Genomic DNA, 24,019 nt, shown 5'->3' with positions numbered 1-24,019 from the left:
ATATGTGTATGACATATATACACATGCTATGTATACATGCAATCAAATAAGTTATATGAAATCAAATAGTAAATCAAATATTTCCCATATATTTAGGAAATTATATATAACATATATTAGAAATCCCACATAATACATAAAATATATCAATATAAATAAATATATATAAATACCTGATTTCATATATTTTCCCCCAGCTTCATTGCAATATTATTGACATACAACATGAAGTTTAAGTTATGCTATGTGATAATTTGAGACATGTACATGTTGCAAAACAATTACCACAATAAGGTTAGCTTGTTTGTGTGCATGTGCATAACATTTAAGATTTACTTGTCATACACTTCTAGTGCTTAGCAGAGGGTCTAACACAAGGCAGGTACTAATCATTGCTTTTTGGATAAAAGAACAAGTACATCCATTAATCAGTATAGAATGGTGGGAAATGAAACGTAGGTCGGAAAGGAGACCTTAAATTTCAACCTCTGCACCCACATGGATGAACATAGTTCAGGTCGTCCGTCCTTGGAAGTGTTTAGTTCTTTTATTTCAACTCTACCTCCTCCCGCATGAGACAACGCAATTTAAGAATAAATACTGAATTTGTTCTTGATATTGATAGCATTGACATTGCACACCAATCCTATGGTCACCATTTAGCACCAACAATCTTGTTCTATTTCCACGTGCAGCTCCCTGAGTCTGTAAGTACACATCGAACTTCAAAGCTCCCACATGAAAGCATGTGGTCAGTTCAAGTTACCCTTCCTCATTTTCTGTCTTCAACTTTTTTCTTCTTTCCCCAAGAATATTCGCAGAGTTCATTTTTCTTGAAAGTTGTTTTGTGGTGTTTCAGATAAGAATAATCACAAAACACCCCAAATACAGAGCGTGGTGTAAATGTTGAATCAATAAAAATGACGAGGTTAGTAACAAAATCCCTGATGATCGCCGTGGCCCGTTTCAGTTTAGAGGGCGCCAGTTACGCACGTCAGCAGAAGATTCAAAAGCTACAGCGTAAACCACTCCGGGCCAGGAATCCCTAAGACAACCCTGACGCCACTGAAGTTTCCAGACGCAGCCAGCTCTCGGAATTGATTGAAAGAGCCTCCGCATCGCTGAGCCAATCTGCCAGTTTTTTCGGCGGCAGCTCAAGTGCCAGAAATTTCCAGGATTTTCTCTTCCTCGGGCAGATCATCGCCTGCACTTTCCGCGGTGCCGGGAACAGGTGAGCCGGTCGGCGGCGCCTTTGGGACGCGCTCAGGTGCTTCGGCCCCGCCCCAACTCGCGCCGCTCGGGGCCCGCGCAGGTGCGGGCGCCCAGGTACGCGCGGCGCGGGCTGCAGCTCCGCTCCACACCCGACAGCGGGCGCCGCTGCAGCAGCTCCGGGGCCGCGGAGCCGGGCGGATTCGCGAGTTGGGGCAGTCCCTGCGCTCTGCCCTGCTCCGCGGAGAGAGCTCCGCCTGGGCGCCGGCTTTTCCACAGCGGCGAGAGCGGCCCGGCGCAGAGTGGGCGGACTGACCTCCGCAGACCCAGCCGGCCTGGGGCGGGGAGAGGCGGGCGAGGGGCGAGCGCCGGGGAGCGCGGAGAGCGGGGCCGGCCCCGAGCGCGCTGGAGACAGCCGAGCGCCCCGCGCCCTGGCACCGTGCTCCCCGCCGCGCCTCCTCGCCGGCCCCGGGCGTCGCTCTCCGCTCGCTGAGCCCCCGCGCTCCCCACCGCGGAAACTCGAACAGACGAGGCGAGGCGTAGGAGGGCAGCTCGGAGACTGACCCAGACGTCCCCTCCGCCCCCAAGAGGCTGCCGGTCCCCCGTTCCCTGGGCTTCTCTAGCTTTACCATGAACCTGGCGCAAGCTAGGCTTTAGGACAAATTCCGAAGCCGGAGGGGGAGTCAAGGCAATTCTTTGGTTGCTAAGGTAATTGTAGTTGTGACAAAAATGGGCAAGAAACAAGTGGGGGGGAAAGATGTTTTGAAGCGGCGTGCCCCCACCCCCAATTCATGTGTGTTGATGTCATTTCATCTCCTGGGTGTGGATGCTGGTCCGTTTCAGATGCGTGACAGGTGTCGGGGGTGTGTGTGTGTGTGTGTGTGTGTGTGTGTGTGTGTGTGTGTGTGTGCAGTTTGGGACTGTAGAGGCACAAGCTTACATAAGTGGCAATGCAAGCTGGCGTGTGTACTTGTGTGGGATGGGTGCAGGTCTGCATAGAAATCATGTTCCCGGGCGTCTGGGTGTGAAGCGCTCACCGACTGGGACGAGCGTGCAGAGGGTACGTGTTTTTGGGGACCTCCAGTCTTCCTGTGATTTGGAGATCGCAGGTAAGGCAGCTTTACCTCCAAAGCAGACCTTCGTCAACTTTTCCTCTACATCAGCTCGCCCATTTGTGGTTTGGAGGAAAAGAAAGCGAGTGGTGAGGGTGTGGAGGGGAGGAGTGGGTGATGAGGTCTGTTTTGGGGAACTGCGGCAGGAAAGGGAACGGAGGTATTCTCTCTGAGAGGATGACAACTAAACTGGTTGCCTGAAGGGACCGTGTTTACAGTCACTGTCAGGCTGCTTAAAAAGTGGCCCAGAGAGACAGGGGACAGTGACCCAGAAGATTGAATTTTGTTTAGAATGAAAGCTGCTGTATTTTTAAAAATTTTGTTGGAATAGGAAGGAATGTTCTTTCTTTCTTGTTTTGAGGAGTGGCATTCCCATGTTACAAACTGAAGATAATTTGGGTCTCATTGTTGGCTTAGAATTGTTCCCTCAGCATTTGTCAATGCCTAGGAGCTGGATCTGCAGGTAGTTTCCAATCAATACCTTTTAGCAGCCCCAAAGCAAAACTGACCAAATAAGCAGTATTAGGTAGCCTGACATTGGACCCTTTTCTCACTAGAGGGGGATGAGAGATGGAGGATGAGAACTGGGCTTATAAGTGTCTGAATGGAATTAGAGACTGAGCTACAAGTTTGTGCATGTTTTGTTAAAAAGTGGTAGAAAGGAAACTTGTTAGGTTTAGCTTAATATGTTAGCAAGGCTTTTATATATCAAGTTTTATAGGCAGATGGGTAATTATATGGAGTGGACACTAGGGAGTTGGTGAGAAACTTTCTGTGAGTTGTATGTTCTTTATGTTATTTATTCCTCCTCTTATTATTACTTAATTTTGCAATGGACGGGACTACCCTGTGAAAAAAAATAAGTTGAGGACAGAGGGAAATTTGAGACTCTTTGGAGGTACACTTTTGTAAGCAAAAGCTTGCATGCTGAACAGAAAAAAACAAGATGACCAATTCTTTCTGAGTTTTCTGATACTACTGTTAAGTTAAATTGTGTACATGTGGTAATCCTATGTACTGTAAATGTTGCGATATGCCATATATATCTATATACATATATCCACCCCCAATAACTGGACCTTTCCTGAAAGTGTCTATAAATTCTAGAAATGTCAGCTGTTGTGAGGTATTTTGATGATGTAGGTAACCACTGGTGTTTCCTTTTTTATATCCATTACATTGTTTCTTAACCTTCCTGTCTCCTTTAGGAAACCTTAATTTACATTCACTGATGATATGTCGCTGAGAGTTTCAGTAAAATAATGCTGGTTTCCTTCAAGCAACAAATTATTCTTATCAAGTGAAACATTGCAACAGTGCTTTTGTGGTAGAAATGTCTCTTTAAATGAGACATTTATTTATTTATGAATAGTTTGTGGAATAAGATAGCCAACTTAGATATTTTTTTAAACGAGAAAACATTTCTTGAGAAAGTAAGTTTTTAATTAGCGTATCAGTGACACACAATTTTATATTGGTTTCAGGCGTCCATAATGCTTTGATATTTGTATACACTGTGCTATGATCACTACGTCTAGCTACTCTCTAAAAGGATATTTAGGACAATATTCTCCCATGCATTTTATCCCCTGAACTGCGAAGACTTTGCCAGAAATGGCTGAATGTTCTGTTTTGTGCCAGGGGTTAAACATCAGGGAGATATGAGTAAGGAGCTATGTGTCACATCAACATTTTTCAGAAGGGATGCTCTCGGAGATTTCAGTACTGGGATTAATTTTTCCTGTAGCCTCACAGTTAGCTTGTCTTAATGCATGATGCTTTGAACCTAGGAAAGGATTTAACCTCTTCATTTTCAGTGCCAGCTGGAAGGAATATATTTACCGAATTTCATCTTCATTGTAACATATGGCATGATATAAATAATTACTACATGTACACTGTCCTGCTGTATGGAGAGAAATAGAATTACAAAATAAATCTTCATGTTGAGTGATATGGATGGAACCTGTCAAAAAGTTTTAATTTTTTTATTACAAAAGTAATATGTAACCATTGGGGAAAACTCAGGAAACTACAAAGAAAAAAAGATCATTTGTAATTCTCCCACCAGTGAACTGTTGACATTTCTGCATAGTTTACATTCTTCCAAACTTTATTCTGATCACGTTATTCATTATATTTTTACCCACACTACCAAATTTTAAATCTTGTAAGTAGAACTTGGATATGTGTGAAAAGTTTGGGAAATTACTGCTTGTTTACTGGATGGGTTTTATGGATCCGGTTTTAATTTTTGTTAGTGGTCTTTATTTTCAAAGAGAGTAGTTTCTCTGTTTTTCTGTTTCCTTTGAAAATCAAGATTTGCCCTTTGGATTGGTAATACTTGGTGCTCAGATGACTGAGGGGTCACCCGCAGAGTTTGTGCCTCCGTTGGTCTAGAGTGGGGCCTGAAAATTTACATTTCTAACAGTCCTCACATGATGCTGACTCTACTGGTCTGGGGACAACACTGGGTACTAGGTAGTAAGATCCTTGGGGGCAGAAACACTGTTGCACGTCTTCACATCCATCTGTTCCATACTCAGCAACATACCTGCCAGTAGATGTTAAGTGGATTGAATCATTGCCAGCTTTTTCCATGGGGGAAAATGTTTCTGAAGCACTCATGAGAAAAGAGGTAATCACCCAGAATTTGGAACCAGTAAGTCTGTAATAAGAGTAATAATCAGTCATGAAACCCAGTTCTTCAAACTGCAAGGAAAGCAAAAATGCCCACAAGTAGGCAGTTAAAGTAGACATTAAGCCTAATGAGTTACATTAAGCAACAACTCAAAGCACTTGCTTGAGATGTTACACACCACCCAGCTTATCACATGCTTCCCTGCTGCCTCTGAGACCTGTAAGAGGCAATTCATTTTCTACCACATACGGGTTCCAATAGGAGGAGGGGGAGGAAATTCACTATTAATTTACCCTAATTATCAAAGCCGCAGGTAAAGAAAGCAGTAGTCCGGACTCCCACCCCCTCCCCAAAAGGCAGAACGATGCTCCTTAGAGCACCACGACCATTCTGGGGGATAGGTCCCCATTTTATGACTGAGGAAACTAAGAGAAGAGGGCGCTAAGGGCATGCATTTGATAGGAGATTCCAGCTGGCTGAAATGCCCCACTTTTTGGTCATCCTCATGTGGCTACTTTGTGATTAGAAAATGAATCCTTTCCTTCTACTTAGGTGTCATAAACATAGGGTACAGCCATTTTTTTGTATGAAAACTTTAAACTGTGTAAATATTTGAATATGAGCAAAGTAGATACTCATGTAACTGAGGCTACTCAACTGAGCTGTGGTGGAGACTAGCTGTCTTGGCTTTTCTAAATACTTATGTAGGTAAAACCATCAAGGGAAAAGCCATCTTTAAGTCTTTGCATGTTTGAGTTCCCTTATTCACTAGTGTCTGCCTTACCCCAGAGGCTCTTTTCTTGCCCAGGGGGAAGTGCCCATTAAACAAAGCCTTCTGAGGTGAGAGTGTCCTGCATGAATGCTAACTAGTGGTGGCACCCCTTTGGAAGTACCTGGGACACTTGTATTGTGCTCACTGAGACCTGGCAGCCCCGAGCCCAGACTGAGAACTGCGATCAGTGGCTCTTAAAGCAGCACAACAGTCATTTTAAACCCTGTTAATTGTGTAGCGGAACCTCAATTTCCTCATCTGTAAAAAGGGAATAAAAATATACCCCTTGAGTACCTGTGGCTGCAAGGAGGAAATATGCGTACTGCACAGAGGAGACCCAGGGGCTGGAGACGGACCCTGTCACATCACACTTCGTATTTTCTAATAATATTGATAATGAGTTGTTGGTTTGCAACCTCTAGAATCTCTGGATAAAATCTGAAACTAGTCCCTGTACACACAGGACAAGGAGAGGCCAAAGAGAGAGACAGGTCGCTCCAGATTTGTAGGTGGCAGGTTTAATAAGCAAGAGAACTTACATACGAGGCTTGTCTTAGGCCGACCGCAAGATGAGTAGATTTCCACACTTGCCCACCACAATCTTAATAGTTTATTTAGAGGCCTTAATGGGGTTCACTCATATATGCTGTCCAGATGATCTCAACAACATCTTATTCTTTCAAGGCTGCATCCTTGAAAATGGCTCCTGCTGTGGAAACAGTGGGCAGAACATACATTCCAAGGACAGCGGAGGGGCGAGGAGCCTCTGATTGCTCAGGTCCAGCTCACAGGTTAACCGGTGGTCACATCCTCTCAATGACCTTCTCCAATAGGAGTCTGTTAGGAAATAAGTATTTTGGGGTAATGGCTCCCCTTCTATTTTTCTGTTCCTGAGGACTTGCTACATCAGCCTGGCATTGAGTCCCTGGGGAATCCTGCTCCATAGTAGTAACTTGAGATTTGAGGAGGCATAGAAAGCAAACAGGCCAGACACCAAGAGGAGAGGGTGGTGTAAGAAAGGTCTTCCTTTTGGGAGCTACAGATGACTCTGTTTCCTTAAGCCCGAAGGCCATTAATCACCAGCAGGAAGAGAAGTGAAACATAGGGACTGCAGCTCCGTTAATATCTCTTGTGCCAGACTGTGACCCACACCCGGAGCGAGGCCATGTGTTATGTTTCCTCTGTATCCTTGGTATCTCTTACAGTGCTTGGCACATGGTAGGAGTTTGCTGAGTTACTGACTTTCCGAGTGACGGCTGTGGGTGGGTGAAAATGGGAGGAAGGACAGGCTAGAACCGGTGTGGAAACGTGGACTGGTTTGGGTGTAGGTACATGGACTGGTCCACATACAGATGCATGGGCAGGTCCACGTGCAGGTACATGGACTGGCATAAGAATGGATGCATGGACTGGTGCAGTTGTGGATGCAAGGTGCAAGTGGTTACAACCCCCGTTCTTATTGTTTGCTTGATTTTGACTGGCTAGATCCACCTCAGATCCACGATATAGTGAGGCCCTCATCCTATTTTGTAATTACACATTGTTGTTTGTCTCTCCTAATAGGCAGTGATCTGTTTGTTTGTTTTTTAACCATAATATTATCCTGCCCCAGAACAAAGCCACACATGTAGTAAATGCTTGAGGAAAAATTGGTTTCCTACACAAAAAGTTGCCCAGCCTAAAAAGGTGTCGATCTGTCATATAGCGGTGAACTGATCATAACAAAATAGTCAGTAATTGTAAAGCTTTTTGTAGATCAAAGCCTTTTACCAAGAATTAGATGGTATTACTTCCATTTTACAGATAAAGAAACCAAAGGTGAAAAAGAGATTCAGCCACTTGCCTAAGGTCAGACAGTTATCAAGTAGAGAAACCAAGATTTAAACTCAGCTCTTATCTGACCCCAAAGTCCTGAGTCGCTCTGATGTATTGGAAGGTGGGGGGTAGACAGAGACCCTACCCTGAGACCATCTTTTCAGTTGTTTTGGACATGATTGAAATAAATAGAGCATTAACAAGAAAAGTTGTTAAGTGAAGGTTTAGGAAAAAGAATGTGTGGAATTTTATAAGTCAGATTAGGCAGCAAATAGATGACAAAGACCGTAAGTACATACAGGCCAGTTCAGAGAGAGAGAACATTGTATAATCAGACCTGGACGAGACAGGCTTTGGGAAATATGTAGACATTTCATAGGTGAAGAGAGGAAGATCAGCAAGCTTTGCAGGTGAGAGGTATTGATAATAATTTGTTGTTAAACCAATTGTTTGATGTCAGAGTAAGAACCCATTTTTCTTGAAACATGGGGCCCCCTCACCCATTTTTGTTAGAGACATGGACGCCAAATGACGCCTTCCTTTTTTTCCCTAAAAGCAAAACAGCCACCTGTGTGGGATGATGAGTGGCATGTGGCACTGGATCCCAGGGTTGGGAACATTAGGGACAGGTGAGGGCTGTGTTAAAGCAAAGGGTGTATGCTGCTCAGAGAGCCCTGTTGGTGCCATCCATTTTTAATATTAGCAATTAACTCCAATTAGAAAAATGTTGTATAGCTCTACGCTTCCCAGTCCAAACCAAACACTTGTTTGAGCTGGCTGGGTTTTTTCTATCTGTGACCGCTCTAGAAGAAAGACAATAACTTTTAAAAATATCTGATATATATTTTTCTCTTCAGCTGCTATGTAAGTGCTACTGTGTTCACACTCCAAGCCAAGCAGGAAGATGCCATTATATTGTCTGTTGACCATACATTCTAGAACAAAGACTGATTCAGCAGCTGGTCAAAGTAGAAAGGATTCATGCACAGAGAAAACATTTATTGATTACATTTTAGATTTCTTTTTTCTTTTCTTTGGAAGGGGTAGGCACTTTAATTTTCAGAATGTCAGGTAGTTTCGGGGTTTGGCTGCTGGTTTCTGCCCATTGCCAGGGGTATGTGACATTAGACAAAGTAGGTGAACACTATTGATCTGCCTTCTCCCCAGGTGCAGAAGAGGGCTGTGAAATTGTGATTGCTTTGAGGGCATTACTGAAATAGAGACTGTTCCAGAAATCTCTGGTTTAGTCAACTCTTAGTCTGGGAGTGGGGAGGAAGGTTTCTACCCAAGTCACCCAGTTGGTCTAAGGCAGCGGTTCTCAACCTGTGGGTTGCGACCCCTTTGGGGGTCAAATGACCCTTTCACAGGGGTCGCCTAAGACCATCAGAAAACAAAAAGATATTTACATTACGATTCATAACAGTAGCAAAATTACAGTTATAGAGTAGCAATGAAAATAATTTTATGGTTGGGGTCACCACAACATGAGGAGCTGTATTAAGGGGTCACGGCATTAGGAAGGTTGAGAACCGCTGGTAAGGTCTCCACAGCTCTTTCTGGGTCACTGCCCTACATGTCCATGTTGGTAGTAAGTCCCACTACCAAAGACCCTCTTCAAGATGATGATGATCAGCTATGGCTGTTTTTAAGAAGTTTAACATTCTGTGGGGGGAAAACATGGAGAAACAGAATGTGGTAATACAGGCACATATAAATGGAACGAAGGAGGGGTTACTTCCCCGAGAGATTTCATTGAAGAGGTTGAGTGGATGAGTTGGACATTGGAGGGCCAATGGGTTTGGGCCCTGTGGAAGTGGGAGCAGGGGACAGAGGTGGCAAGAGTGTTCTTGAGGCATTCTATTGTAAGTAAAAGGATAGAAGTGACAAAGTGTGCAAAGAATTTTTAATATCCCCCTACCAAGTGTCAGGTCCTCAAAAACCTCTCAGGCAGGATAAGTCTATTGATGAACTTAAAACTAAGGGAAAAACAGAGACAGGTGAAATGTATGTTGCAAACAAAACTTCAATATTTACGTTTACCAAAAGTAAAATGAGAAAACGAAGTTGATTATAAGTGGCATTTGCCTCACCTAACATTGGTAATAGTGAATGGACACAATTAATTTCTAGTTGCTTCTTACTGTTTTCCAGGAAATCACTTTCCTGCGGTGAAATGCTTGTAAGTGGTTTTGCTATATGATAGTCAATGCACAATTCCCATGCAAATGGGCATTTCCCCTACTGTGTGAGGCTCTCTGTCCAGACGTTCATTGCCTTTTAGACTTTCTGACTGAGAAGTTGACCACTGACGCCCGATCTTCCTGTGGCTCAAGGGTACAGTGGATAAATCTTGGGATAAACTTTATGTAACTTGCTTGGCATGACTGATTAGGAAGTTCTCAGATATCTCACCCCAATGCATAGGATCTTTAGCTTCATGCCAAAGCATATGCTGTCAATTCCAGGTTTTCATTTCTTTGGCTTTCTTTAGCTTTCAAAAGCTTCTCTGCAAGAACCTCTTTCCCTGCCTGCCATCTGCCTTACAACCCTTTCCCCCACTTCAAAAAATCTGTTTCTAATTCCCAGTTTTTTATGTTTTCTTATTATCCTTAACAGGAGTGACCAGTTGGCCATCAACAGTATATTTGGAAGTAGATTGGTTTAAGTTGAACTTTGCTTATGAGAAATTCTTGGTAGGGGAATGTTTCCTGTGGTTGAGATTGCTGGTGCTGTTAGTTATATGAAGACGAACAGCGATAGAACACGACTAGAAATGCAAATTAGACCATTCTATTGAGTGACTTGAATGCCACATATATGTGATGATGGTGATGAGGATAATGGTGATTCAGGGGTCTCTTGGATGTGAACAAAAAACTCAAAACTGAACTAAAGCAAGATTGAAACCAACTCAAACATAAAGGAATGTATCTGACTCACGTACTTAGGAATTCAGGCATGGCTAGATCCAGGGACTTAAGTGATATTGTCACCACTCTTACTAGATATCTCATTGTCTTGACTTTCCATTCTGGGACACTAGAGAACAGTAGATGGTCCTTACTATTTTTACCCTTACCTCCTTTCAACACAGCCCCTCACAGGGCAGGGGTCTTCTTTCTTCCAGTGTCCTTATCTCAGGCTCAGGGAAGGACCTTGATTGGCCCCAATTAGACTCACATGTCTACCTCGATCCAATTAATGCGTCCAGTGATATGGCATATTCTTGCCAGGATAGTTTACAGGCCTATCCTTCCCTAGCAGAAGACGCAAACTGGATAGCAAACAGATAAGCAGGGCAACCAGAAACAGGAACTGCCTCAATCTTCTAAACTGACTGAAGGGCTTTGGGTTTTATTTGCTGTGCAGTGGAAGGTTATTAAGAACCAACGCAGAGTAATTCAACCACTCTTTGAGAGTTCTGAGATGTTTTATAAGACTTGGAAAACTTTCACTATCCAAAATAAAGCTTTTGGGTAATGTGAGGCATTCCTTCAATTGGTATCTTTCTAATTTTGTTTCACTTCTATGCTAGCTCTCTCATTCCGTGATATTGCTGCTGCTCTGTGCTGACTGCACTAGCATTGGGTGAGTGTATACAGTGGTGACAGACACACCTATTGTTCCTGCACCATCCTTGCCACCATATGCCTGTGATTGCATCAGGTTTTACCTGGCTTTACCTGATATGGCTCAAGTGACACCTTGAGAACCAGAGATGCTATATCCTTCTTCTAGAATATTTGCACTATTCTTTTGTAAACATACAATTCTATTGTATATCATATTTACATAAAAGTATATGAATCATTGCTCAATGATTTTTCAAACACTAAATACATTCATGTTATCTCCCCCAGATCAAGAGATAGAATATCACCATTTCCCCAGACACTACCTCATGCGTCCCACCAGGAACTCCAACACCTCCTTCCCCCAGTGGTAACCACTAAGCTGATAGCACCATATGTTCTCATTTTGAAATATATATAGAATTACATGTATATTTTTGTGGCTTCTTATGGAGGACACTGAGAGATTCATCCATGTTGTGATGTGCAGCAGAAGCTTATTCATTTTTGTTGCTGTATAGCAATCCACTTGGTATTATGTCACAAACTGTTCATTCATCTACTGTTGACAGGCATTTGGGACATTTCCAGTTCAGGGCTACTATGAATAATGTTGCTATAAACTTTTTTGTATGTGTTTTTTGTTACACATATGAATGTATTTCTGTTTGGTATACACCTAAGACTGGATTGCTGGGATATGGGGTGCCTATGTTCAACTTTAGAGGTTCTTACAAAGGGTTTTCCAGGTGGTTGTATCAGTCTATACTCTTAACATCCGTTTATGAGTGTTTCAGTTTCTCTACGTATTTCTCAACACTTGGGATTGTCAAACTTTTGAATTTTAGCCATTATGGCGGGTGTGTAGTGGTGTCTCGTTCTGGTTTCAATTTGCTCTAGTGACTGAGGATGTTGTGCCTTTTTAATATTTTTTTTGTCACTTTTATTTAACCTTATGTAGTCCTTATTCAAGTTTATTGGCTATTTTTTCAACTAGATTGTCCATCTTTTTCTTAACTGATTTGTAGTTTTCTTTCTTTAATACAAATATTTTTACCAGTCATATGTATTTAAAATATCTTTTCCTATTTTGTGGCATGCCATTTGACTCTCTTTTGATGAATAGGAGATCTTGCTTTTAACGTAATATCCAATTTATCATTCTCTTCCTTTATGGTTATTTTTTCTGTGCTTGTTCAAGAAATTTTTGCCTACCCTAAGGTCATAAAACTATTCTCCCACTTTTTAGAAGCCCTCTTGTTTTGCCTTTTTAGGTAAAAAAAAAAAATCCCCCTGAGGTTGATTTTTATCTGTGGCATGAGGAGGAGATCCATATTTATTTTGTTTTCCATATTTATACCCAATTAACCCAGCACTATTTATTGAAAAATCTCCTCTTTTCCACTGTTTTGAAATGTCACCTTTATTTTTATTTTAAATTAGGTGATCATTTATATGTGGGTCTCTCTTTGCTTTCATTGTTCAATTTGCCTATTCTTATACTGATACCACACTGTCTTAATTAATATAGCTTAATAATAAGTCTTGATATCCAGGAGTATATGTCCTCCAGCTATGTTCTTATTTAAGAATAGCTTGGTTATTCTTAGCCATTTGCAATCCTATGTGAATTTTAAAATCATCTTTTGATGGGATTTTGATTGGGACTGCATTAAATCTGTAACCCAAATTGGAAGTAAATTAGTTTTTAGAATGTTGACTATTTAACTTCATTAATATAGTATAGCCCTTCATTTATTTAGATCTCTCATTTCTGTTACTGCTTTGTATCTCTCTATGTTGTAAACATATTGTACATCTTTATATATATTCTTAGTATTTGAAGTTATTTTATGGTATTATAAATTATATCTTTTAAAAACATTTTCTGGTTGTTTGTTGTGGGTATATACAGTCGGTTTTTATATATTGATGCTGTAACTGGTGAGTTTGCTGAATTCACTTGTCAATTCTAATAGTTCTCTGTAAATTACTATAGTTTTTCCATGTATACAATCAAATTACCAGCAGAACAGTTTTTACTTTTTCCTTAGCAATCATTGTGATTTTTATTTCTTTTCCTTGCCTGTTGCATTGGCTTAAGATCTCTAATATAATGGTGAATAGAAATGGTCATAGTGGGGCATTCTTGTGTCATTCATAATCACATTCATAATCATAATCATAAAATAAAAGTGAAAAAGTTTTCAAAGTGTGACTATTAAATATTATGATTGCTGTCTTTTAAAAATATCCTTTATCAGGTTAAACAAGTTCCCTTACCTTCAAAATTTTCTAAGGGTATTTTCATGAATAGATGTTGAATTTGACCAAATGCTTAAAGCAATAGTCACATGAAATGTCCGACTCACCTCCTTTTTTCCCCCTTTTCTCTTGGCACTGGCCCCATATGTCCTCATTGCCTTGGGAGCTCTCCTTTTTAAAAAAGTTTATCCAGCTTTTCTAGTTGTTCTCGAGGGATGATCTGTTGTAATGTAGTCCCTCATTGTAGGAAGTGGCCCATTCTAATTGTCCTATGTTTGTCTTCCAGCTATAAAGTATGAGTAAGACTGTAACAAACAAACCCTCAGAAACCTATTCAATTGTTATTTCTTTGACCTATATTGCTTCTCCCTGATGAGCTTTATGAACAGATCTTTCTTTTGTTAAGTCTTGCTATCACCAGGAGAGGAAAAGTGTGTGCATTATGGAGTCATAGAAGAGATGCACCCGATATTTAAATGCCTGCTTTTAGTGTAAAAAAGATACTGATTTTACCTGTTCTTTAAAAAATGAAGAAAGAAGACAACAAAATTCCAGGGAATAAAGCTGACATTCTTTTTTAAAAAAAAACCAATAGGAGTGCTTGTCTTCTTGGGTCCCCTGGGAACACGTCATCCTCTGTGTCTCTTAGTCATCTCCTTTTTGTGTATAAAAATTGGCAAAGCTTCTCTGTCACTCCTACTTCTTCTCTAGCAGTCATATAATCTTTCGTGTGAAATAAGAGAATAATAAAACGTTACTTCTGCAGTCCCTAGAGTCGGAAGTATTAGTCAGTAGTATTAGACACGATAATCTTAGAACCCATACTTATAAAATGTAAGTCCTCTCATATGAGGGAAGAGGCATCGAGTATCTTAAGACCCAGATTCTAATGTTGACTCTATTACTAACTAGTAAGATGACATTAGAACATAACTTGATCTCTCGAGGCCTTAGTTTCATCCTCTGAAAAATTAAGTAATTGGGCTTGTTGAGGGAACACAACAATTTTTATGTAAAGGAACAAATTGTAAATATTTTGAGCTTTGTGTGCTATGTGGTCTCTCTTGCAACTATGCAACTCTGCTGTTGCAGCATAACAGCGTAAAAGCAGACAATAAGTAAACAAGTGAACATTTATAAAACGTTATTTATGGACACAGAAATTTCATTTTTATACAGCTTTCATTTGTTACTAAAATATTATTATTCTTTTAACTTTTTTTAACCATCTAAAAATATAAAAACCATTCCTAGCTCACAGACCATACAAAAACAGGCAGCAGCACAGATTTGTCCCACAGCCCGAGTTTGAGCTAGTTGATGGTCAAGGGCTATTCCAGAACTCTGTGTTAGACATGGATATACCAGGCTTTTTAAAATTATTTTTTTTCTATCCCATGAACATTGTTCAAAAGAGTCTTATTTCTTTCTCTTAGCTCAATTAAGAGCAAGAAAATAAAAGATTTTCTTTTTATTTCTTTTGCTCTTTTGTCTGGTAGACCCAAGTTTCTGATCTATATAATTTTCCTGTACCTGAAGAACTCCTTTTAGCATTTCTTGCAGGACAAGTTTGCAAGTGAACTTGCTCAGTTTTTGTTTGTCTGAGAAAGTTATTTTCCTTTCACCTTTGAAGGATAATTTCACTAGATATAGAATTCTAGGCTGGTGGGTTTTTTTTTTTCCTTTCAACATTTTAAGTATTTCACACCACCCTCTTGCTTGTGGTTTCTGTACTTGTTTTCCTAGTTCTTCTATAGGTAAGGTTTCTCCCTCTGATTTCTTTCAAAATTTTCTTTGTCTTCATTTTCTGCAGTTTGAGTATGATATAAGCTAGTGGTTTTTTTAACCCTATTTGGTGCTTTCTGATCTTCCTGAATCAGAACCTGTGGTTTGGTGTATGTCATTAACTTTGGAAAGGTTTCAGTCATTATTCCTTTGAATATTTCTTCTCCCTTTTCTCTTTCTTTTCCTCCTGGTATTCCAATTACAGTTATGTTACATTTTTTGATATTGTACCATAGTTCTTGAATGTTCTGTACCATTAAAAAAAATTCTTTTTCTTTCTCTTTTTTTTTCAGTTTGGGAAGTTTCTACTGACCTTCACTCAAAAGTTTACTGCTTCTTTCTTTGGCCATTTTGAGTCTACCAATGAGTCCATCAAAGGTGTTCTTAATTTGTTATAGTGTTTTTTTACTTCTAGCATTCCCCTTCTTAAGGTGAAATTGTTTTTTGTTTTTTTTTAAGAGTTTCTGCCTTTCTGTTTTCATTCCCATCAACTTTTCCCATTAGAACCCATAAAATATTTAATCGTAGTGATTTTGAATTTCCTTTATGATAATTTCAGCACCTGTATCATATCTGAGTCTGGTTCTGATGACTACTTGTGTCTTCAGACCATTTTTTTCCTTGCCTCTTAGCATCCCTTGTAATTTTTTGTTTAAAGCCAAACGTGATGTATCAGGTAATAAGAGCTGAGGTAACTAGGCCTTTAGTGTGGGGTTGTATTGAATCAGGCTAGCAGTTGGGCTGTTCTTAATGTTTGCCATAGCTGTAGGTGCCAGAGACTTCAAATTCCCCTGTTTCAGCCTCCTCTCTTGACTTCAGGCTTCCTTAAGGATGCCTCAGGAGTTGTGCTTTGGAGGTCTTTTTGCGGTGATTCACTGTTACGATACTAGAGGCCCGTTAGTGTGGTGGAAGGGTGTAAGTGAGGAGAAATATTCTATAACCTTCCAATTAAGAGCAAAAATGGTTCATGTCTTGTTAGGGAGACCACTTCATAGTTGGTGTAGAGCCCTGACCACCGCACTGTATTTCTGAAGCTGATGTTGAATAATAATGTATGTCAACTATAATTATATATATATATAGTCATGGGACATGGAGTAGAGAGTGGGAATGGAGTCAATGGAATTGTAATATATAAGCATGATATTTGGGATGGGAGGGCAGTAGATGCGGGAGGGGGGTTGTTACTTTGTGAGGGTGAAAAGGATAACTATTGCATTGTTCTGTACACCTGAAACTAACAATAAAATTTAAAAAGAGCAAAAATGGAGCAACTTTTCTTTAGTAAATGCAGCAACACTTCCTCTAGTGCAATAGGAGGGGAGACCAAGAACATGGTGGCTTACGTGAGGGTGCCCCAAGATGAGAGGCTTGCCTGCTGCTGGCTTCCATTTCTTCAGTGAAGTTGGAAGTGAGACTGTGTGTAAAGTGTGAACAAGGAGATGATATGAGATAGCCAGTTCAGAAAGGAAGAATTCAAACTTGGTAGGAAAACATATTCAACTTGGTGGGCAGTATTGACTAACTCATTTGAAGTTTGTGATCATGAGTTTAAAATATAGCTAGTCAGCCTGGTTGTGTGATTTCTACCCCCCAACCCCTGCCACAGTGTTCACTTGCTTGTATGTGAGCTTGGCTATTTGGATATTGTGTGGATATTGTATGGTGGATATTCAGGTTCTCTCAGTCTTGGAGTTTTGCCAGGAAATACGACACAGACAGGGGGAGGTGAGGGAGTTGAGGATATTTGCAAGGTAGTGATTGAGCGATTATATGAGTGATGGAGCCAGTGAGAGAAGAAAAAAACCTAAAAATGTTGTAGGTTGAAATAGATTGAAAAAAACACCTGAAACTAAAAAAAAGAAAAAAAGAAAAAGAAATAGATTGAATGTTTAAATAAGTTTGAAGAATGTTTGCAGTGAGTGTAGAGTAAATGAGCTGGAAAGAAGGAAGGTGGACAGAGTGGGGGATTTGAGTTGGTCCATGTACTGATGATAATGAGGTTCAGCATGGGGCCATGTGAGACGGTGGCTGGGGAGGAGGAATGGAGGAAAAGGGTTCAGGTGAGAAAATATTATAAAAGGATGGAGAAATCAGCTTTTTAGACAGGTTTTTGATTCTGATGTTAACATCACTGATGTTGACTAAGGGATGGAGAAAAGCCCTGAGAACTGGAGCTGGCATCTTCAGGAAATAAAAGGGCATACCCAGGAGGGAGGTGGGACACAGCAGCGAGGATGGGCAGAAAGTGGCATAACCAGGTGGCCCGAGTGTCACAAGGACAGAGATTTGGGTGGGAAGATGAGAGGGAAACCATTTAAAGCAGCAATGGACAGCCAAGAGGATGCTTACCTTCCTGGTCTTGAGATGTATATGGGGTGAGGACAAGGGGCTATGGGGGAATATCCTTGGGGGAAGCCAGGTTTTCATTAAGGTCACACAAGGTCAAAGTTCAGAGAGGAGGTAGAAGGACAGAGTGGGCAAACTGTTTACAAAAGAAGAGTTGAAAAGGCAGGAAGAGTCGGTGGGAAGTTGATAGGGTCTGGGGGTGTCCAGGGCGGTGTGAAGCTCAGAGAGCTCTGGGAAGAGAAGGTGCCTAGCAGGACCTGAGATTCAAGCAGCGTTTGTATTGACAGGACTGTGAGGCAGAGCCCACGGCCAAGCACATTCTGTCATGTGAAGAACTTTCTACTTCTCCCTCCCAGCTGAATTTTTAGGATACTGTTTAATAGAGGGAATGCAAAGTATTTTTCTTTGTATGAGGCTTTGTAGATTAGTTTGTTTAGGCTGTTAGGCAGCTGTAGCAACTCAGAGAGGATTGTGTTTATTGATATGTTATGTCTTAAGATAGGATTGGTATGGGGATGTCAACGTCACAGATACACTAGAAAGTAGGAAGGGACCACAAGTACTTGAGGACCTACTGTGTACCAGTTTTACCATGTACCAGTAGTGACTACTACTAAGTACTTTAGTATGTAGGTGCTAAGTATTTTATATGTAGGTGTATGCTTAAATTTTGTGTATTTACACAATTTTGTTCTGAATACTTTATATAGGTGATGTCGCTGGAGACCAACACTGACCTGTTGGAAAGTCTGGGCATTGGAGTCAGCCCTGCATTTGAATTTCTTGACTGACAAGCTGTGTTCCTTTGGGCAAGTTAACCTATGTTCTGGGGCCTCAACTTGCTCTCCTGTAGAGTGTGAATCGTAACATCCTCTTGTTACGGTTGCTGTAGCAAGAAGCACCGATTCTGATGAGCAGGCAGGGCTGAGAACCACCAAGACAGTGTGGTTAGTGTTTGTTCCATTTCCTAGATGAGAAAACCAGGTCTCAGGGAGGCTGAATCAGCACTGCAGTGAGTTGCTCATGATCACGCAGCACGTCAGTAGCATGGCCAGGATTGAGAGCCAGCTGTGTGACCCTGTGACCCTTGCTTTCTCCGTGACAGTGAGTTTTTGCCTAAATACAAGGGGAGTGAAAGGAGCCCCGCCTCAGCATGGCTGCCCGACCGTAGGCAACATGGAAAAGGACGCAGGGCTCAGGTGAAGAGAGGAAGGCAGGCTCCCTGGAATCTAGGTCAGTGGTTCCCAACTGGCCTGTGCTTCCAAATCCCCGGGGGAATGCTCACATTCTAAACCTCCAAGGACCACCCTAGGCCGACTGGATGAGACTTTCTGAAGCATGGGAACCAGGAACATGTATCTTTAGAATCTCCTTCAGGTGACCCTGGGGCTGCTAGCCTGGTTCAAGTTCTTGGATCAGCTTTTAGGAACCGCCGAATCCTAACTGCAGTCCTGAAATGATCAAGTAATTGTATCCCAGTAAAGTACTGGGTGCCCAGAATTGCCACCAAAATTGGCCGCTGGGGGTTGAGCTCTGTTGCCTTGCGTTAAGCCAGCGGTTCTGAACCTGTGGGTCGCGACCCCTTTGGGGATTGAACGACCCTTTCACAGGGGTCGCCTAAGACCATCGGAAAACAAAAAGATATTTACATTTAGATTCATAACAGTAGCAAAATTACAGTTATAGAGTAGCAACGAAAATAATTTTATGGTTGGGGGTCACCACAACATGAGGAACTGTATTAAGGGGTCGCGGCATTAGGAAGGTTGAGAACCGCTGCTAAGCTCTTTGGCGTATTACCTGAAACAGACACTCGATTTGTCATTGAACACCTGAACTTTGAGTATATAGGAAATGTCAAGTTGGCAGACTCTGCTGTAACAGAAAGAGCTATTTGTTCTTTATAGCTGTTTTCTTCCTCCTTTCCCCCTTGAGGTTCCTGCCCACTCAGTCAGACTAGAACTATATAAACAAGCTTGTACTACTGAGCTAGCTAACATCTTGTAAATTTTTGGGGGAAGTTCTTAACATTGCTGATGTCAGAAAAAAATCCATTGGGCTTTAATGGGCTGAGGCAAACAATGTGAATTTGATATAATATGGTGGAGAGGGAATAACATCAACAGAAATTCTCATTTGGCAGCATAAATATTTAGACTCTATTATAGTCAGCCTTTGATTACCTCTCCTACAAGATGTTTCCCTGAATGGGGTTTTGAGGGCTGGACACTGAGTGGCAGCATGATGTCTTAGGGCTTTTATAGCTGCATGTGACAATGTTAGTGACGTTGCAGCATAATTGTAGTGGTCAGCTTCTTAGTTGGGCATCATGATCACCTGAGGAGTGGGTAGACAGCTGACGAGCTCCGTTCTCAGATGCACCAAATCAGAATACCTGCGGGTCGGGGAGAGGCTTCTCCAGTGATTCTGGGGTAGGTGGAATTTCACTTGGCCGGACACTGGCAGAGAACAAGACTGCTGCTAGTCAGTTGCTACATTCATCCTGTGCTAGGAAATTTGCGTGACTTATTTTATTCCCTTTTCAAAAGCAACCCTGCAAAGTAGAGGGTTCCCATCTTCCGGGTGAAGAGCTGGAAATTGAGGGTTGGAGAGTCAATTGCCAAAAGCCACACAGCAGCCTTGGTGTGGCCAGAGCTGAGATGCGATTCCCGGTCTGACTTCATTTTCCACATATTGGGTCTTTCCTACCTCCTCTGCTCAGCACTGTTATCTGCTGGACCCTAGGCGTTGCTTGCTCCACAGTGGTTGGCCTTACAAAGGAAAACAGCTGGCATTGGTTGTCACTGCAAGCTACAAAAGCAGTGTAAGTTCGGAGTAAATTGCAGTTCCAATTTTCAAAAGATTTACTAATCAGAGTTTGAGTCATAGTTGCTCAATTGTTCTGATATTCATAGGGTCTCTCCTCTCTATACTTCCCACCCCCCCACACATATTCCTTCTCCCCTAAACTACTTATGGATTCCTAAAGTGGATTCCCGAGTTCAGGGCTGGCCCACAGAAATGCTGGGGAAAATCCTCATGTGGGATTCCATACATAGGTCTTTGTTGATAAATAGCCTTCTTTGTTGGGCAGTTTTCATGGCTTGTTAACTAGATGAATGTTCCAGAAAGGGTATGCTGCATTTTGGTGGAATCTTATCAGTTCTGTCATTCATTAAAATACATCTGAGTACTTACTATGTGCCAGGCCCTGTTCTAGGTGCCATGGATAGAGGGTGAACCCAACTGGCAAAGAAAAAACTCTGCCCAGGAAGAACTGGGTTTCTAGTGGAGGAGGCTCCTGATAAACAAGTAAACCAAGTCATATGAATCCAGACAGGTGTGAATCTGTTAATTCACTCTCCTCATTTGGCTATTCTCCCATTTAATCATCTCGAGATTAGGTCATCTTCATGGTTTTTTTTTGTTTGTTTGTTTTTGTTTTTGTTTTTTCTTCGAGTGTCTCCACTTTGGGGGCTTCAGATGTCCATGCCTGTGTTGTCACCTAGGCTCAAATGGCTCTACCTGCCTGTCCCAGACTCCTGTTCATACTTCTGCTTTGATCTCAGTTGCTGCCACCTCCTGCTCTGTGTTATCATAACTGGACACCCACACATTACCATGTCTTGCTTTTGTGGACATGTCTGTCACCACTCCTGGGCTCCTGAAGGAGAGTATCTGTGTCTGACTTATCTTTGTATCTCCAGGGCTTAGCATGAAGCTTTGTGAATGGATGCTCAGTGTGTTTGCTCCAGGAATAAATGTTGAATCCTGTGGCACCTAGTGGTGGGTGGTGGTATTACAGGAATTGCCTCTTGTGGGGGGACACTAAGTCTGGGAGGAAATGTGTAGTAACCCTAGCAGTTCTGTTTCTTTGAGAAATTCTGCATGAGCACTGTCGTGAATAGAGGAATTGGGCTAGGATATAGGCAGTGATGATGGAAGAGAGGCGGCATGAGACATTCTGGCGAGTCTTTGAAGGAAAGTTAGAAATTGGTTCTGAATTCTAGGTCAGAGCTGCGGGGAATACTAAGGATGCTAATGTCCAGCTGGGGTCCAGAGAGACTGTGGTTTGACCTGGTCCCAACAACTAGTTAGTTGCAGATCAGATGGGGGAACCAGGCTTCCCAGTTCAGAAGGCTTTTTATTTGCTAGGACTGTGATTTGTAACAGATAAGAAAGTAGAAGCACAGAGAGGTGAAGTAACTTGTCCCAGATCACACAGCTAGGAAGTGGGGGAGCCTGGATTCAGACCTACATCAGTCTGATGACAGAGGCCAGCTTGTCACCACTAAGTTATCTTGTCTCTTCTTGGAGATTATGAAATGCATGGTCTTAACACATTTTCAGTTTTCCTCTTTTGTTTGCTATTAGCCATTATAGGAAAAGAAAATTATTAACATGTTTTCATTCAATTGAAATGTAGTTGTGTGTTTTCAAAAAAACATTCACATTCTTCAGATAGTAAGATCGAAGTCCCTGAATTATATACTGTGTACATACATGTAATATATATAAATAACATGAAGAAGGTTTTGTTTTTCTTAACCACTAAATTTAAACTATTCCTGTTTCTATTGTACTTCATTTAAACATAAATATTTTATACTATATTTTAATGGATGAAGATCTGTTTTTTAAATTTTCGGAACCCCAGCTTTATAGTCAATGAATTTACTTAAAACATCCTTACCTGTGTAGGTTTCACATCCAGTTCTCACTAACATCTGTTGACATATGGCCTAGAAAGTGGTTTTATCACTATTTTAGAAATGATTCTTTCTAGACACAGAAAAGGTAAATGACTTGTCTGAGTTTCAAAATGAGTTGATGGAGGAATCAAAAATAGAAGCTTTTCTACTATGTACTTGACTCACTAAAATCCCTAACATAAGAGACTCTCTGCATTCACTTAGGCAGTCGACAGACCAAATCCTGGAATATCAGCCTGTTTTAACACAGAGAAATGTTTCAGTTGGGGAGGGGGCAGGGAAAGGCACAGGGAGGGCTGACACGATTGTTTCTAGGTCATTTCCAACCTTGCCGTTACAACACAGTTTTCTAGGTGGAAGATAATATGCTCATTAAAGTGAAAGTGTTCGTTTTAAAATAAAGCAATAGGAACCCAAATGTTTCTGTTACATAGATAAAGGAGCATCCATAAATGGACTCAATTTTTGCTTTTCATGCTCTGTCATATTCTGTATTAAGGCAAAGTTGTAGGAAAATAAGTAGTTGTTTAACAATAAAGCTGTGTTGTTCATTTAGCTTTAAAGGCCACCGATTAGAATAATAATCAGTATTTCCATGTAGTACTATATTCATAGAAACGCTGATATTGCAGGGGGTAGAGATAATAGAGTGATGCTCTTTATCTCTTCATGTAATCTAGCTTTTGAAATGCATCCTAATTCATAAATGACGAAGAAAGCAAACAGCATTATTTAAATGAGATATTTTCTGCAATTAAATTCTTAGCATAAATTACAAATTCCTGTCTCTTCTCCATTTTCTGCCCAAATTTGTTTTTATGGCCTGATCTTATTTTATAATAAAATGTTTCCTGAGTTTTTATTTTATTTTATTTTATTTTTTAAAGATTTTATTGTAGATATGGGGGAGTGGAACAGTGTTGGGGAATCAGGGAAAGGGGAACAGACAAGTTGCTGTCCTTTTGTTCTTCAATCTAGTTGTGGAGGACGTCGCTTCACTGGCCCGTGTTGGTATTTATCATTGTGCTCTTCCTGGCTGAGGCAGATTGGTTGCCAGCCACTGGACGGTTGCTCACAGCAGCTCTTGGCAGCTCACGCCGGCTGCCAGCCGCTCACACTTATGGCAGCCCACTGCAGCTTCACTGCAGCCTACGCCATCACTAGCGACTCATGGCAGCCCAGCTCCAGGTTGAGCTGTTGGTTCACCATCTTAGCTGTAGAGGGCGCAGTGTCACTGGCCCTCATGTGGGATTGAACTGGGGCTCTGCTGCTCAGAGCTGGCATCCCAAGCCAACTCTTAACCAATGTGCCACTCAGCTGGCCCCTGAGTTTTTATTTTATTTTAAATTGTAATGGTCTATTCTGTCAAATATGCTATTTACAAAAGTTTCTTTGATGAAAAGCCTCTGAATGTTGTGCAAACAACCCAGGCAGGCTCTTAGATTAATGATAACATTTGCGTAGGACTTTTATGGCTTCACACGATACTTTCACACTCAGTTTATTTGACCCTTACCTGGAGTACTTAGGGGAACTCACATTTTACTGGTGAGAGCAATGTGGAGGCAGGTGTTCAACATGTACATTTCAAAAGGAAATGAACAAAAGGAACTCCACAGGCTATTTAACTGGCTCGAGGTCACCCAGCAAACATCGTGTCATACCAAGAATTGAACTTGCTTCTTTACTCCAAAATTCCAAATGCTGTCATTGTCTCCCTGTTATCTTTTCAGGCCTTTTAAAAGGTCAAATTAAAAATATTCATTTTCCTTAATTGAGGAAATTCA

At 41.4% G+C, this 24,019-nt stretch overlaps 1 protein-coding gene across 10 annotated transcripts in view; it reads left to right on the top strand.

Annotated features, from left to right (window-relative positions):
• Positions 1-587: 587 nt before the first annotated feature.
• The window catches only part of RGS6 (regulator of G protein signaling 6), a 490,473-nt gene continuing 467,041 nt past the window's right edge, over positions 588-24,019 (top strand). For 3 of the 10 annotated variants that reach the window (XM_019640416.1, XM_019640408.1, XM_019640418.1), the window contains exon 1: positions 1,415-1,917. The gene's annotated coding sequence lies outside the window, so the exon portion shown is untranslated. Of the gene's footprint in view, positions 1,232-1,414; positions 1,918-2,114; positions 2,319-15,464; positions 15,550-18,230; positions 18,330-24,019 lie in introns of those variants that run through there. The other 7 variants (XM_019640419.1, XM_019640417.1, XM_019640411.1 and 4 more) reach the window with 6 other exon arrangements.

This window comes from Hipposideros armiger, unplaced genomic scaffold (assembly GCF_001890085.2).
Source record: "Hipposideros armiger isolate ML-2016 unplaced genomic scaffold, ASM189008v1 scaffold_49, whole genome shotgun sequence".
Classification (NCBI taxonomy): Eukaryota; Metazoa; Chordata; class Mammalia; order Chiroptera; family Hipposideridae; genus Hipposideros; species Hipposideros armiger.
The sequence above is the reverse complement of the archived record's forward strand: the minus strand, read 5'-3'. Positions and strand labels throughout refer to the sequence as shown.